The sequence below is a fragment of the Symphalangus syndactylus genome, chromosome 15 (assembly GCF_028878055.3).
Source record: "Symphalangus syndactylus isolate Jambi chromosome 15, NHGRI_mSymSyn1-v2.1_pri, whole genome shotgun sequence".
Classification (NCBI taxonomy): Eukaryota; Metazoa; Chordata; class Mammalia; order Primates; family Hylobatidae; genus Symphalangus; species Symphalangus syndactylus.
Window position 1 is genome coordinate 43,641,586 of NC_072437.2, and position 16,139 is coordinate 43,657,724.

Below are 16,139 nucleotides of genomic sequence, written 5' to 3' on the forward strand. Positions count from 1 at the left end.
GAAACTGGGAGATTAAAATCCTAATTCATCATAATTGAAGTCAGTTGATCAATTAAGTCTAAAATTAAATAGTGGGCTGCGTGTTATGGCTCATGCCTATATCCCAACACTTTGGGAGGTCAAGGCAGGAGGATCACTTGAGGTCAGGAGTTCAAAACTAGCCTGGACAACATACGGAGACTCTGTCTCTACAAACAACAACAACAAAACAGATTAGCTGAATATTGTGATACAAACCTATAGTGTCAGCTACTTGGGTGGCTTATTTGAGGCCAGGAGATTGAGGTTACAGTGAACTGTGATCCCACCACTGCACTCCTGTCTGGGTGGTGGAATGAGACCTTGTCTCTAACAAAAAAAAAAAAAGCAAGTAAAAAATAAAATAAAACAGAAGAATCAAATCAGTACATGCACATTATTTTGAAAATGGATACAAATAGCAGAATACATTGCTAAAAGGTGAGCACAGCAGTAGGTGGAGAGCATAAAGCTCCTTTGCACTGTCTTTTAGTACTAATACAATTAGTATGTTTTATTTTGACTAAAATAAAAATGAATTTAATATAGACTTTAAAATATTTAAAATTACTTTATTGAAACATTTAAGTAGAAAGTCATAACATCTATTTACCATGTTTTAAAATATTTCAGTATGCATAAAGATTTAAAGAAATAGCACATAAAGTAGGATTTGTATTTCATTCACTAATCCCACCCTATTTCAGTTATGGCTGAATTTAACCACAGTTCTGTATGACTGACAGAAATCCAGCTTTCATCAAACTAACATCAGTCTAGAAGCCATGGTGTTGTTAGTGATCATACATTTCTAATTAACTTTTCTTAAAATAAAAACTTCTGGAATAGACATTTGTGACATTTTGTAGTTATCCAGTGTTTTGAATACCTTCCTATGTTGGGGAACTTCCCACACTAGGAGGACTTTCTCCCCATGGGAGCAGCCACATATTCACTTTCCTGGCCTTCCTATAGCTGAGGTCGAGGAACGTGACTTGGGCTTTGCCAACCCTCTCAAGATGGAGACTTAGGAAAGTGCACCGTGAGGGTGCAGACACTGCAATGTACAGAGGCTGTTTCTGGACAGGCAGTAGCGAGCAAGGTGAGGTCTGAACTCTAATACTAGAACCAGGTACCATTGTCACCTTTACTCAGTGGTGGGAACAGTGAGGTCTTGCCGGGATCACCACAAAGGTATTTTCTTCTTTAAACAGGACCCAAATGTAGTTCATCCATTGTGATTGGTTCATATATATCACGCATATCTCATCTAATCCACAGGGTCATTCTTTGTCCATTTTTATTTCTTTGCAACTTAAGTTGAAAAACAATGTTTACCACATAGTTTCTCAAAGTTTGGATTTTACTGAATGCATCCCCATGGTGTAGTTTAAATACGTCTCTATCTTCTTCAATAATTACAAATAAGTAGATGCTTTAAAGATTAAGTAGCTTCATGCTAAAAATTTTTAATGGCAAAACTGCTTCATGGATGCTATTGTATTCTTCCACCAGGAGGTTCATAATTTCTGATTGTCTTATTTTTGTTTTGTTAGCAGCTATTGATGACCAATGCCTAGATCTGTTATTTCCTTAGTGCTTACAAAATAAGGATCTTCTAATTATCATTCCTTCTTTATGTATTAGTTGGAATTCTTCCATAAAGAGGAACTTCCTCTTACATACTATTTGGTTACAATTCACATGAGAAAGGCAGAATAAATGCCTGATTATTTCCCTTTATTTGCCAGTTTGCCAGTAATTAATTGGTTCTCTAGTATCCTTTAATACTAGATGGTGACCAATTAGGAATTTAAATTTTAAATGTAAGTGGTGACCAGTTAGGAATATTAAATTTTAGCATTATTGTGAACTCATGGATTTAAACACATTTCATGGGTTTCAGTCAGTTATGCTCATTATTCTTACTGATATTTAAACTGTCCCATTTTTGGCCAGTGAGAGTCTATTCAACTGGCTCTTGAGAATGTTGAACATGGATTTTGTTTTTATTTATGATTGCTAATATCTTCTGTAGTAGTTTTTCCTCCATGCCATGTCACCAACAAATATAAGTGGTTTTGTCTCTTTCTTTCACTTCTAATTACTTTCATTTTTCTAATTTTCTTGGCTGATACTATCAACACAATGTGAAATAATAGTGAAAATAATGGGCAATCTTATTCTATTCCCAACCTTAATGGGAAAGCCTCTAATGTTTCCCCATTAAGTAAGATGCTGGCTTTTGGTCTAAAGTGTATGTTTTATCATTGTAAAGAAATAGAGATACATTCCTGTTTTACTGAGTGTTTTCAACACACATACACACACACACACACACAAATGGATTTTGCCAATTTTGCTGCCTATTTTCAGTCACTGATAGCTCTGATGAGAATCCTGAATTGTCTATTCCAACTGTATCAGGGAAATGCCATTGGTTTGCCTTTTCTGCATGCTGAATTAATTCTGTGTATTAAAAAAGGTCTTTTCTCTACACTACCTAACACATTGTATAAAAAGACTACTTCTATGATGTCATTTCTTTATTCTAAAAACCCTATGATCATTTTTAACTGATCAACAATTCAGGGCCAGCTAGCTTCTATGATTCTAACCCTGCCATTCATCAAGTATCTAGTTGATCTTTTTTTTTTATATACAGAGTCCCGCTCTTGTTGCCCAGGCTGGAGTGGAGTGCAATGGTGCGATCTTGGCTCACTGCAACCTCCGCCTCCAGGGTTCCAGAGATTCTCCTGCCTCAGCCTGCCGAGTAGCTGGGATTACAGGCATGCGCCATCATGCTCGGCTAATTTTTGTATTTTTAGTGGATACAGGGTTTCACCATGTTGGCCAGGCTGGTCTCAAACTCCTGACCTCAGGTGATCCACTCGCCTCGGCCTCCCAAAGTGCTGGGATTACAAGCATGAGCCACTGTGCCCAGCCAAGCTGATCTTGACTGATTATTTTGTATCCATAAGCAATTATCACACAGAATCAAATATCTCTCTTCTTTGATAAAGACTGAGTTTTGAAGAAATATATTGGACTTGACCAGAAGTTATCTCTTAAAATTCAAGTAAAATATTATAAAGGATTTAAAAATGTAATTCTTTATATACATACTGAAAGTTAGAAACTTACAGAAACAAACTACTTTGGTAAAAGGCCTTATAAAGAAGAAATTAAGAAATAATGTCAAGGGAAAAATGTGTGAACAAAGAAAAGATACAGTAGTTTCAGTGAGATGTATTTGAATACAGAATAATCATTTCCTGTGTTTCAAATAGTCTCCTTTTACATTGCTGTGCACAGTAAAAGTTTATTATGCCTAAAGAAAATTATTATTTGTAAATTATGATCAGGAGTAAAGTGTCATAAAGTCACCACCAAATTCTCTATTCAGGTTAGTGTCATGTTAATGTAACTATACCTGGGCCTGTTGGCTACATACAGAAATGGCTAGTCCATTTTTTCTTAGAATTAACATTCAGCAAATATTGATAGATCAATCAGGCTCTCCGGATTTCACTTTCTTAATCCAACTCACAGAAAATGTCAATGCCATTCATTCTCAGAACTCAAACTTACAGTTAACAAGGCTAAAAAGAGCTGCTAAACAAATTCTCAATAAAATTGGGAGGTTTTAGGTAATTATACAAGAGTTGTTCTTTGCCTTGTACATCATAAACCATTGTTATACATTTCTAAAAACACTTTCTGCCTTTTGGCACATTTAATCAAAATATTGAGGTGTCTTTAAATACAGCTAGAGCCAGAGGCTTCTCTGATTTAGAAAATTGCCACTTGATTATGCATGTTCATTTAAATATTGGATTTATCTCTACTGATTCATTGGATTTATCTCTACTCACATTCCTGAAGCACTACATGTTGGGTAGGTGATTTTTAAAATTTTTAGTAAAATAAGAGAATAGGCTTGCCACACATCTCCTCTTGTTTTCATTTATGAGATGTGCTTGCTTAATAAAGTAGAAACGCTGGAGGAGATGGTAAGTGCAAATTGTGTGGCAATTTGGCCAAATCCGAACTGCAGGGGGAAGGTGTGAAAAGGTGGATGAATGAATAAACCGGACGGGCAATTTGGGGTGAGTGCATTGGGGACACCACCTGCTAAACACTGAAGCCTATAGAAACATTGCTCGTGTGGAGAATGAAGAAGGGTAACCATGGAGCAGAATTAAGAATTGTAGATGAGTCCACTGGTTGGAGATAGTTAACACAGGGAATACACTGAAGTTACCAAAGTGAGGACAACTGTCTTGTTAGCACTTAATTAGGATGATAGGTATATCCCTGGTACCCTATCAGGCCTCTTTCTTACTTTTAAATTGTAAGAGTTGGGTTATTAGGCATGGTCTCTTTAATTACCTTTATATTCACTTGTCCAATAAAACTGATAACAGTCATAGTGTCCTTCAGACTCAAAACATTAACTCTACCAGCGGTACAAATGAGTACAAGGGAGAGGACCCTGTTCACCTCTAATAGGGCTTTTCAACCAGCCTCCTCATCAACTCCACAGCCTGCTTATTGCTATGAGCCCTGAAGATCAGTAACAATTACATGAATACTGGGAAGGAAGACTTTACTTTTTGCCTCTTGTGCCCATTAAAAAGACCAGTCTCACCCAAAACACATGTAAATGACTCAGGAGACATTTGAGAAAAGAATGCCTGTTCATACCATGAGGCACTATCCAACATAAGGTCTACTCCTTAGCATATACCTTAAGTCACAGTAATCAATTCTTTTGCCAATCAGCATTATGAGGCTTCATTAATTGGCACTTAATTCTGGAATCCTAGAACCAGAATGAATCCTATTGAATAATCTAATTTAAACCTCATCTCAAAGCAAATACTCTCTTCTTCAACCACATGAAATGGAAGATGAGTTATGCTCAAAAAAATAAGAAAGGATTTCATTCATTTCTGTCAGCATTAGTGCTTGTAGGTTAACCTTGACTTGACTATAAGTCAATGATGAATAATATAGGCGCCAAGCTCCCTATGAGATGCTGTGGGGAATTAAAATGAAGACGTAATTCCTGGCCTCCAGAAATTTACTACGGAATGACAGAGACAGAGCAAACATAGGACATTAGGCATAACTAGTTGTAAAAAGAACTTCCTACCCTCAGCACTGAACCCTCTGGCTCTAATGAGCTATTCCAGCACCTATCCTGTGGCCAGGTTGCTGGATGTAGCTTCTTTGCTCAGCCACTATTGATTGATGTCTTAGTTGAATAATCTGTCATGTTTATCCTTCAAGATGAGTTTTGTCACGCCATGTAGTTAAGCCTGGCCCAGAAGAATTGTTGAGACAAAGGTAAAAAAGACACCTCAGATATGAGAAATTCCAGCCAAGGGATCAGAGAGGAGGTGAAAGAACAAGGGTTTTTAACCTTATGTTATTTCCCCAGTGGGGATGAATAAGCAGTACCCATCACTCCATAAAGTACTTATTAATTGATCCTTCAATCTTTTATTTTTATTTAACACTATCCTATTTTTAAGGGCCCCAGAAAGTTCTCCTACTTATTTTAGTCATTTTTGTATATTTCTTTAATACTTTTAAAAGTCCTCCTCACAACTCTAAATATGAAACAATACATTTTAATAGCAGGAAAATAAAGTCCCAGTTCTTGTGTGTGCAATAATTATGATTCTCATTGTAATTATGTAATTATGATTACTCATTGAGTTAGATAAGCCCAACGTAAGTACCCACCTGCAAATGAAGGAAATAGCACATTCATCAATGAGGCTCCTTCATTGTAATTATGTGGGGGTGGAAGAGTATCATTTTGTCACATCAAATAAGATGAAAAACCTTGTTTCCAATAACTATTATGAAAAAAAAGGTTGAGTACACCTATGCTTAGTTGAAAACCTGAAACTTTAGTTCAAACAAAGTGTTAGCATATCATTAAAAGTAAAATATATTAATAATTTGTTCCTGTTCAAGTCACTAAACAGTATGTCACTGAAAAGATCTTTCAGATCCTTAACTATCCTTTCTGATAACTGTAGAGTGGCTGTTTTATCTACTAAACCTCATCTTGTTATAATCATGAGTGGTATAATTAACATTTATCTTGGAACACAAAGAATATTTAGGGATCCTTTTAGTCTACAAGTAGGAAATATAATAGGAGATCCTGGTATGCTAAATGACTTAAATTATCAAATTGTGGAACCCCTAGTGGCAAGGGGTGGCCTTGCTTTGAAATCCTGGTCTCCTCTAGGCTATAGGATCTCACTTGGAGCTAAGGATGTACTGGGACCTGTGTCGCTCTTCAGAACTCATAAATCAGGATCCCAAGAAGAAACAGAAGTCACCACACCTCCTCCAAAATTATTCAAACGAAGAGACTTTAATAAAGGGAACAATTACAGAGTGGGGGGAAAGGTTAAAGGAACCAACAAGGTATGTTGAGGCACTGACAAGCAACAGAAGGAAGTCATTACTATGTATTTGGTTAAAGAAGAAAAGGGAGGAAATAGTGTTATCAAGATACAATGAAAACTGGAGCCACAAAGAAGGGTCTGACAGGCAAGGGCTGTATTTCAGCAACTGCCAAAGATGTGGTACCAAAGAGGGGAGGAGGTGGAGATGAAATACCCTGATAATCTCTCCGTCTGTCCTTTGATCTCCTGCCAGGGTTTCTCATTGGCTGAACCCAATCAGAATCTAGAAAGGGAGCAGTTTTCAGGGATCAGTCTCCTGGGTAAAAAGCAGTAAAAGTATAGATTGGGAGAAAAACAAACACAGAAGAACCAGCATGACCACTGAAGAGCAGGAAAACCAAGAGAAGGCAAAAACTGCATGGTCTTCCAGGCTGCTTTCTCCAAACTCCTAGACACTTCTGAGTAAATTATTGAAAGAACTATATACTCGTACAGTTTTCTCTAGAAAACTGATGAAGCCATTCCAAATAATTCTGGCCTACACACGCAGGGAGTACTTGGAGATTTTAATCAGGACTTACAGAAACAGAAAGAGCCAACAAATATAGTCCACTGGAGGCTGAATCAGGAGCCCAGAGTTTTGGGGAACACTGATCAACCAAGGACCTGGATGAATGTGTATCTGACAGCACATTTCAGTGACCTACTGAAACTCAGAACAACTTTATATCTTTCCCTGGCTTCCAGACACCTCCATGGAATAAAGTACTAGCATTTCAAACTAAATATGTACCAAAAGCAAACTTACCATTTCTCTTTCTGCCTAGACCCTCTCATATCATCCCCAACCTGAGCCTTGCCCTAAACTGACACATACACACTCCCCAACAACCAAGAGTCTATTCTTCTTTCAGTCTTCCTTATTTGTAATAAAGGGCATTACAATACTATCACCTAAGGAATTTATTGTCATGTCATTATTTTGTATTCCTCCCTGTCTACTGACATCTGGAGTCTGATGCCCGTAAGAGCCAACCTCTCCCGAAATGGCACCTGCCAAGAGTGACCACCAGTCACTGTGCTTAGCTCACCCCATTGTCTTGAAGCATTTTGGCGCTTCTCATTTTAAAATTTCCTTTTTCACTTCTGGATCCCAAGGACTGTGTTATATCTGTTAATTCAAGACCTGGCTTCAAGACACCTTGATTCAACTGAGGGCATCATTTACACCTGCCGTCTGTACTATTCTTTGTTTTCGGTGTCTCCATGGTAATAAATACCCTGTCTGGACTGACCCAGAAACTTCCGTCATATATCTGATTTTTCCTTCCAAGTTTGCTCCAGCCTAGATAAGCAGAACTGAACAATTGCCTCCCAAAACCAACCAGCTCCCAAATCCCATAGATTCTACATAAGCAAATTTCTAATTTAAAATAGTTTTTTAAAAAAATGTTGTGAGTTCTTTTTCCCTTCTATTATCATGCTAATGGTAGCATCTACACAAAGTTGCCATTTAAATCAAACTAATGAGTTTGCTCTCAAACTTCCCTGTGCGAGGCCACTATAGCAGGGATAAGAGACTTTCTTGGTCAGTAGTTCTCAACTTGGGCTGAACTTTGGCACCACCAGAGGATTATGGGAAAAAAATATCAAAGCTTGGGTCACACCACCCTGGTTTCTAATTCCACTGTGCTGAGTATGGTCTAGGTAAAGGGATTTTTAAAAGCTCTTCCCACCGTTTGATTCTAATGGAACAGTCAAGGTTAAGAACTACTACTATAGGTTCAGCAAGTGTCTCCATCCCTTCTGCAATGGGTGTGATTAATTACATAAACGCATGGGGTTATTATGACATCAAATAAATCACATGTATAAAACTGACTTTCACAGTGCCTGGCATATGGTAGGTGCTCAATGAATGTGTTTTCCTATTCTTCTGCATCCTTCCACACTCCTCCCTAAAAATGCCTCTGCAGTTTTAAGCCTCTCTGGAAGAGCCCACATTCTTTTTAGGTGACAGCTATATTATCAAATAATGTTCAGGTGGAAACAAACCACTGAAAAGGAAAATTATTTAGAGATTAGAGAAGAGTGACAGCAAGAATGAGAAAAGTGTTGTTCTCAGGAAAAATGGATGAATACCAAAAATTAGGTTTACCTGATTCAAACTCCTGATTGTCAATCTCTTCAAAAAAAAAGCCAAAACTGTTTGTGGTGCATGGAGATTTTTCCTTGGCAGTCAGTTTGTTTCTCAAAAGTTCTACCATCATGGACTCAGAATTGTCAATTAATGGAAGCATCTTTAAAGTGCCACTTCATGATGAGAACACATGGACATATAGAGGGGAACAACACACACTGGGGCCTGTCAGAGGGTGGGAAGAGGGAGAGAAACAGAAAACAAAAGTAGCTACAATAAAGTGCCATTTAAGATGCATCAGAATACCCTTCTTTCTATCTCATTCCGTCATACCTACTAAAGGCACCTCTCATTCCTCAGTGTGCTGGTCAAACCCTATGTCTTCCAGGAAACTCTCCTAGATCCTCTGGGGTAGAATTATTCTCTCCCCCACCTTACCGTTGTAACTCTTCATTTATGAGCACATTATAATTTATCATTAGAGATATTTATGTGTGTGACAATCTCTGGCAAACTATGATGCTAGAAGGCAGGGACCAGAACTGTTCATCTTTGTATCCCCCGCCATGTACAGAATAGTGTCTGAAACATAACAAGTGCTGGATCATTGTGGAGTTTAAGAGTGTGATGATCTATATTACACATACAGTTTTCCATAATGTGGTATACACATTCCTAAAAATCACTGCCCTATGCAATATCTTGTAATATAAACCACAGGGCATCTGAGAAAATATGGGATTAGGTGCCACACATGTCAGTGACACATAAAAACAAGACAAGAACCTGGAAAAAAGAGTAGCATACATTAAGTGGTTAAGAAATACACAAATACTGCAGTAACTATTGCACTTTACTTGAACAAAATCCGAAGTTTGCTTGCAGAAGTGGGTGTCTGGAAGGGTTGTAGCTTGTGAGTCATTGTAAAGTGTTGAAAGAGGATTTTCCGAAATCAGAAAAACAAAAATGTTGTTAACAGTAGATGTGAAGGGGAGTGAGGGCAGTGGATCATAATACACCCAAAGACTTTAGTTAACTGGGAGACATTTGAGGTGCATGTGGTGGGGTTTGTGTATTCCTTTGCTGTAAGGGCAAGCTGCAAGGGCTGTAGTTTTCTGTGTTTACCTAGTGCTTCTGAGGATGAAATTGTACATTTATGAACATGAACTTCATATCATGTTCAAATTCTTCCTTTATATATTAATCGTGTTAAAGCCAATTCACATTTTCAAAGTGTAGCAGAATCGACTTACCATATTTTATATACAGTGTGAAATGTTATTGATTTTGAATTGAAAATCGTCAGAAAGCTTTACATCAAAACACATTCTCAAGGTTACAAATCAAAAATGAGGGCTATGATCTCTTTTCAGGATGTAATTAATGTAGGTAAGTCACTTAGACTCACCCAATTCTTCTTTTTCATTCTCTAAAATGGAGATAATATGTTGTCTTCTTACCAGACAGGTGCAGTGTGAAGACTGGGTAATATTCCACAGACCACTGAAGATGAAAGTCATTCAGATAAACTCTGAGGAATAAGCTTTTATAAGCTTCATAACAAAGTCATATTCTTTGCATATCAAAGACTGAGCTTTGTCAACAGACATGTTTGTAACGTCTATAAAAAGTTTAGTAGTTGAATAAAAGTCAACATTTTCATATAAAGTATACAGGTCCAGTGGTGCATTGCTTAAAGAGAAATCACTTCCAATTACTTTGTTCATGTCTAGCAATAGCCAGCTGTTCATGCAAAATAATCCCCAACTTGTTCCTATGGCCCTAATAAAACAAACGAGTGAGAAAGTGACATCATACTGCAGGTTCTCATTTACAAGTGAGAGCTAAATGATGTGTACACATGGACATAGAGTGTGAAATAATAGACATTGGATACTTGGAAGAGTGGGAGGATGGGAGGGGAGTAAGAAATCAGACAGTACTTAATGGGTACAATGTATATTTTTTGTATGACAGTTGCACTAAAAGCCCAGACTTCACTGCTATGCAATGTATCCATGTAACAGAGCTAAACTTGCACCCCTTACATTTATACAAATAAGAAGATGGGGAAAAAAGGAAATGGCATTATATGTTGCTGGCAATGTGGTTATGCAACAGCTTCTTCTGCCTTAAGTTTCTACTCCATTTAACACTATTTTTAAAGGATATTTTAAACGATCACACTTGACAGAAAAAGACATAATAAAGGTGTTTTAAAGTGGAGATATCAAGTAGGTGATTTGAGGAGAAATATAAAATCTAACTCTGAAAACATCTATCTATGAGAAAACTAATAAGCAAATGAACTGAAATGTACATCAGGTAAGACATCCACTCTCCACCTTCTTCTCTGAACTGAAATCTGGCTTACTGCCTGCAACTTCACTTTTCCTGCAGCCCCTGACCATGAGACTGATTTTTCTCCTGGTGCCCCATTCTGCATGATCTGTGTGTCCAAGAGGCATTTCCACTCCCCACGCAGTAGAAGGTATTCCTTCCACCTCACGTAACTATCCCTCTTCTTTGACATTACTGAAACTTGGTTCCAGCCTCTTTTACTCCACATCCCTTGTCTTCCACTGAACCTTCTGACACTAATTCCACATTGAATTCAAGACTTTGGTGCCCAAGCCCAAAATATATCTCTGTACTCCTGCTTTTGTGTTGTCCCAGGGAACCTGAACAAGCAAGTGGACAGTCCGTTTATACCTTTGCCTCAGAGCCCTAACCTCTGATTTCAATGAAACTGAGCTGAACTTCTACACTCAATTCCAAACCTGAATGGCATTTCCTAACCCAGAACCACACCACTTCCACAAGATTCAACTCCTCAGTAGTTTCCCGTGTCTGCTGTAACAAATTAATACACATGAACTTGGTGGCTTAAAACAGCAAAACTCTTTTTGTCTTGCAGTTCTGGAGGCTAGAAGTCAAAATCAGTTTCACTTGTCTTTTTCAGCATCTTGCTGCCTATGTAGATGTGTATATACATGTACATATCCATATACAGGCTTACCTCAGAGATATGGTGGGTTTTGTTCTAGATCACCACAATAAGGCAAGTATTGCAATAAAGTGAGTCACTTGAATATTTTGGTTTCCTGGTACATATGAAAGTTATGTTTACACTATACTGTAGTCTATTAATTGTGCAACAGTATTATATCTGAAACACAATGTACATACCTTCATTTTAAAATACTTTATTGCTAAAAATTGCCAATGGTCATCCAGGCCTTCAGTGACTCATAATCTTTTTGGTGCTGGAGGGTCTTGTCTCAATGCTGATGGCTGCTGATTGATCAGGGTGGTGGTTGCTGAAGGTTGGGGTGACTGTGGCAATTTTTTTTTTTTTTTTTTGAGATGGAATCCCGCTCTGTCACCCAGGCTGGAGTGCAGTGGCGCTATCTCAGCTCACTGCAAACTCTGCCTCTCAGGTTCACGCCATTCTCCCGCCTCAGCCTCCCGAGTAGCTGGGACTATAGGCGCCCACCACCACGCCTGGCTAACTTTTTGTATTTTTGGTAGAGATGGGGTTTCACCATGTTAGCCAGGATGGTCTCGATCTCCTGACCTCGTGATCCACCTGCCTCGGCCTCCCAAAGTGCTGGGATTACAGACGTGAGCCACCATGCCTGACCAGTTTCTTAAGATAACACAACAATGAATAACACCCAATGCCTCTTCCTTTCATGAAAGATTTCTCTGTAGCATGAGATGTTGGTGGATAGCATTTACCCACCGTAGGGCTTCCTTCCAAATTAGAGTCAGTTCTCTCAAACCCTGTTGCTGCTTTATCAACTAAGCTTATGTAATCTTCTAATCCTTCGTTGTCATTTCAGCAATGTTCACAGCATCTTCACCAGGAGTAGATTTCTTCTCAAGAAACAATGTTCTTTCTTCACCCATAAGAAGCAACTCCTTATCCATTAGTTTTATCATGAGATTGCAGGAATTCAGTCACATCTTCAGGCTCCACTTCTAATTCTAGTTCTCTTGCTATTTCTACAATATCTGCAGGTACTTCCTCCACTGAAGTCTCAAACCCCTCAAAGTCATCCAGGAGAGTTGAAATAAACCTCTTCCAAATTCCTTTTAATGTTGACATTTTGACCTCCTCCAATGAATCATGAATTTTCGTAGTGACATCTAGAATGGTGAATACTTTCCAGAAGGTTTTCAATTTTCCTTTCCCAGACCCATCAAAGGAATCACTGTCTATGGCATTTAAGAAATGTGTTTCATATATATATGTATATGCGTGTGTGTGTATATGTATATATATGTGTGTGTATATATATATGTAATGCAACATATAAGAAATGTATTTCTTATATTTCGTAAGGCTATAGTATTTCTTACCATTTCATAATCCCTTGATCCGTGGACTGCAATATGAATGTTGTGTTAGCAGGCAGGAAAACAATATTAATATCCTTGCAAATCTCCATCAGAGCTATTGGGTGACCAAGAGCCTAATCAGTGAGCATTGTCAGTGAGCAGTAATATTTTAAAAGGAATCTTTTTTTTTGAGCAGTAAATCTCAACAGTGTGTTTACGATATTCAGTAATCCATGCTATAAACAGATGTGTTGTCATCCAGGCTTTGTTGCTCCATTTATAAAAGTATAGGCAGAGTAGATTAAGCATAATTCCTAAGGGCCCTATGATTTTTTAAGTGGTAAATGAGTATTGATTGGCTTCAACTTTAAAGTCACCAGGTACATTAACCCCTGGAAACGTTGTGGCTGGTTTCGTCTTCTATCCAGGCCACTGAAACTTCTTCTCATCTGTCAAGTCCCCATATAGTGCTTAATTTCTCCAGAAACCTCACCCCACCCGCAGAATGCACCTGCACACATACATCCATTTCTAGATCTTAGGCCAAGCTACATGGGGCATGTGTTTATCTTGGTTCTTGTTAACATTCATTGCCTTTTTTAGTTTTTAAAAAAATTTCGATACATGTTTCTGTTCAAGCAAATACAAAGAGAAAGAGAATAAATTTTTAAAAATCTCCCAAATTTTCATAAGTAGAAATTATCGTAGCAAACCAAATTATGGAAGGAGTAAGTGGAGGGTGAATGTGGGTGAGATTGGAGTATGCACTGACCAGACAACTTCTGAGGTCCTGCCCATAAAATATTCTGTAATTCTAAAATAAATACTACATTTTAGTCTACTTGATGGTTTATAATTCGGTTCTTTTGAAAACTATTTCCTTAAAAACAAAAGTCTTGGCACACACCAGAACCATTGTCTCACCTCCTTGTGAAATTTTTTCACAGCGATTGGAAAAGCCCAATCCTGTATGCTACATCTATGAGGATATTTGCTTTGAATATCTATCAAGCTATTCTGAGACATTGCTCAGGATAAGCTAAGACATGCTCAAGTATACACAAGCAGACCTTGAGATCTTGGTGAGTTAATATACAACTCAATGCAAGTCCAGAGGCTTTCTTGAGCAGCTCCCCTCAGAGCCATGACTCTAGGACTCTTACATTGTTTTTTTTTTTTTCATGGATTCTCACTCTGTCGCCCAGGCTGGTTCCCAGGCTGGAGTACAGTGGCACGATCTCGGCTCACTGCAACCTCTACCTCCTGGGTTCAAGTGATTCTTCTGCCTCAGCCTCCCACGTAGCTGGGACTACAGGGGTGCAGCACCACAGCCAGCCAATTTTTGTATTTTTTATAGTAGAGACAGGGTTTCACCATGTTGGTCAGGCTGGTCTCCAACTCCTGACCTCGTAATGCGCCTGCCTCAGCCTCCCAAAGTGCTGGGATTACAGGCGTGAGCGACCGCACCTGGCCGACTCTTACATTCTTAACACATGGTCTCCGTAGTCAGCACAAGAAGAGGAAATGAGAACACGGAGGATATGGAGGGAGGTTTATGAAAAGGCCCAGAGCGAAGACGTGTCACATGTGATCACCAAGTGACCATAATACAGTCACACGGTCCAGCCTAGCTACCACAGGGGCTGGGAAATGTAGTCTTCCTACCTGCCCAAGAAGAGGGAATGAGATTGGGAAACATCTAACCATCTGTCGTATATTTTTAGTCCATTTAATTTCCCCTATACATTGTAGCATTATCAAAATCAATTCCTGATTTCTCATTTTATAAGAAGCATTGGTGAAGTTCATGGGGCCACTGAGACCAAAATGACCCAAAGCTCAAGCTTAATAAACATCAGTTATTCATTGGTTCACTCTTTATTCAATGTATAATTTTGTAGGGCTTGGTAACAAGTACCAAAATAACTATAACAGCTTAGTAAAATAAGAAAGTATTCAAATTTTTAATTATAATTGTATTAATAGTCTCCTTCAATTAATTGTTTTAATGGCTACCTTGAAGTTATGTGTAAATAACAAAATGGAAAGCATTTTTTTGAGATAATGACACTTCACACAATGTACCTCTTTGGTGTGTCTGTTATACATTTCCTCTTATTATAACTTTGTAACATCAATTACTTCATGCCAATAGCCAAGCATTTAGAAGTCAGTGTTGCTAGTGTTATCCATACGGGTCAATGAAGTGCACTAAAGCAACTTACTTCTTCAGCAAGAAAAAACTTAAAGATTTGGACTACAATTCAATATTAGGTTTGCCTTTTAAGATAAATGTCAAGGAGCCAACTTCATTTTCTTTTCCTATACTGAGGAAATGAACTTATTCTCCTCAAAAATGACTTGAGGCAAAAGACATTAATGGTTCTTCTATTCTCAGATTAGAAGAAAGTAGAAGACCACATGAGTACCACATGAGATCAGCTAGTCATTTCCTGAGACTCTGGTTTGGATTCACGAATAATAAAATGGGAAATAACTGTATTTTTTCATTTATTGGTTATGATAAAGATATTTGCATAATAAGATATTTTATATGTATGTACCATCTACTAGGAAGTTATTTCTTAGTGGAAGATATGAAGGTTGTCATTGTCCTGCATTTCACTCATTGAAAATTGACTGTTTCATTTGCCATTATGTTCATTCATTCCATATTTCTGAGATACACATTCTGTGCTTCCTAAACAAAATTGAAAATTTTATATTAGTTCTTAAAGTGTTATATTGATATTCCTTCCAAAAGTTATTAATTCTGATACTTTACTATATAGAATCAATCTGTTTATATTCTATTTTTCAGGTGATCCCTTACTGATTTTATAGAGTACTACAATAACAATAATATATAATGTACATATAATTATATAATGCTTTCTAAGTGTTATACCTACTCTTCTCAACAGCCCTATGGGTTACGTAATTATTCCTGTTTTACAGATGAGGAGATGGAGGAACAAAGCAGTGAAGTAATTTGTCCAAAGCCCAAAAGTTAAATTGTTGAAACTGGCATCTGAAAATAAGTAGCCTGGCTTCAGAGTATATGCTTTTAATCTCTGTGTTATATACTGCCTCTTTATATGTGATAATATAGTATATTTATTAAGTTATTAAAAGAAACATAAGTTTCTTTGTGCCAATTCAAAGTCCCAAACATAGTTCCAAATGAGCTCGAAGCGCTTTTG

At 37.8% G+C, this 16,139-nt stretch overlaps 1 protein-coding gene across 7 annotated transcripts in view; it reads right to left on the bottom strand.

The window, feature by feature from the left end:
- The window catches only part of SLAIN1 (SLAIN motif family member 1), a 222,630-nt gene that overhangs the window by 88,584 nt on the left and 117,907 nt on the right, over positions 1 to 16,139 (bottom strand). For 2 of the 7 annotated variants that reach the window (XR_010115917.1, XR_010115916.1), the window contains exons 9-10: positions 8,611 to 8,817; positions 238 to 348 (exon numbers count right to left, since the gene is read on the bottom strand). The exons of 4 other annotated variants lie outside the window; for them this stretch is intronic. The gene's annotated coding sequence lies outside the window, so the exon portion shown is untranslated. The remainder of the gene's footprint in view (positions 1 to 237; positions 349 to 8,610; positions 8,818 to 16,139) is intronic. One more of the 7 variants, XR_010115918.1, reaches the window with a different exon arrangement.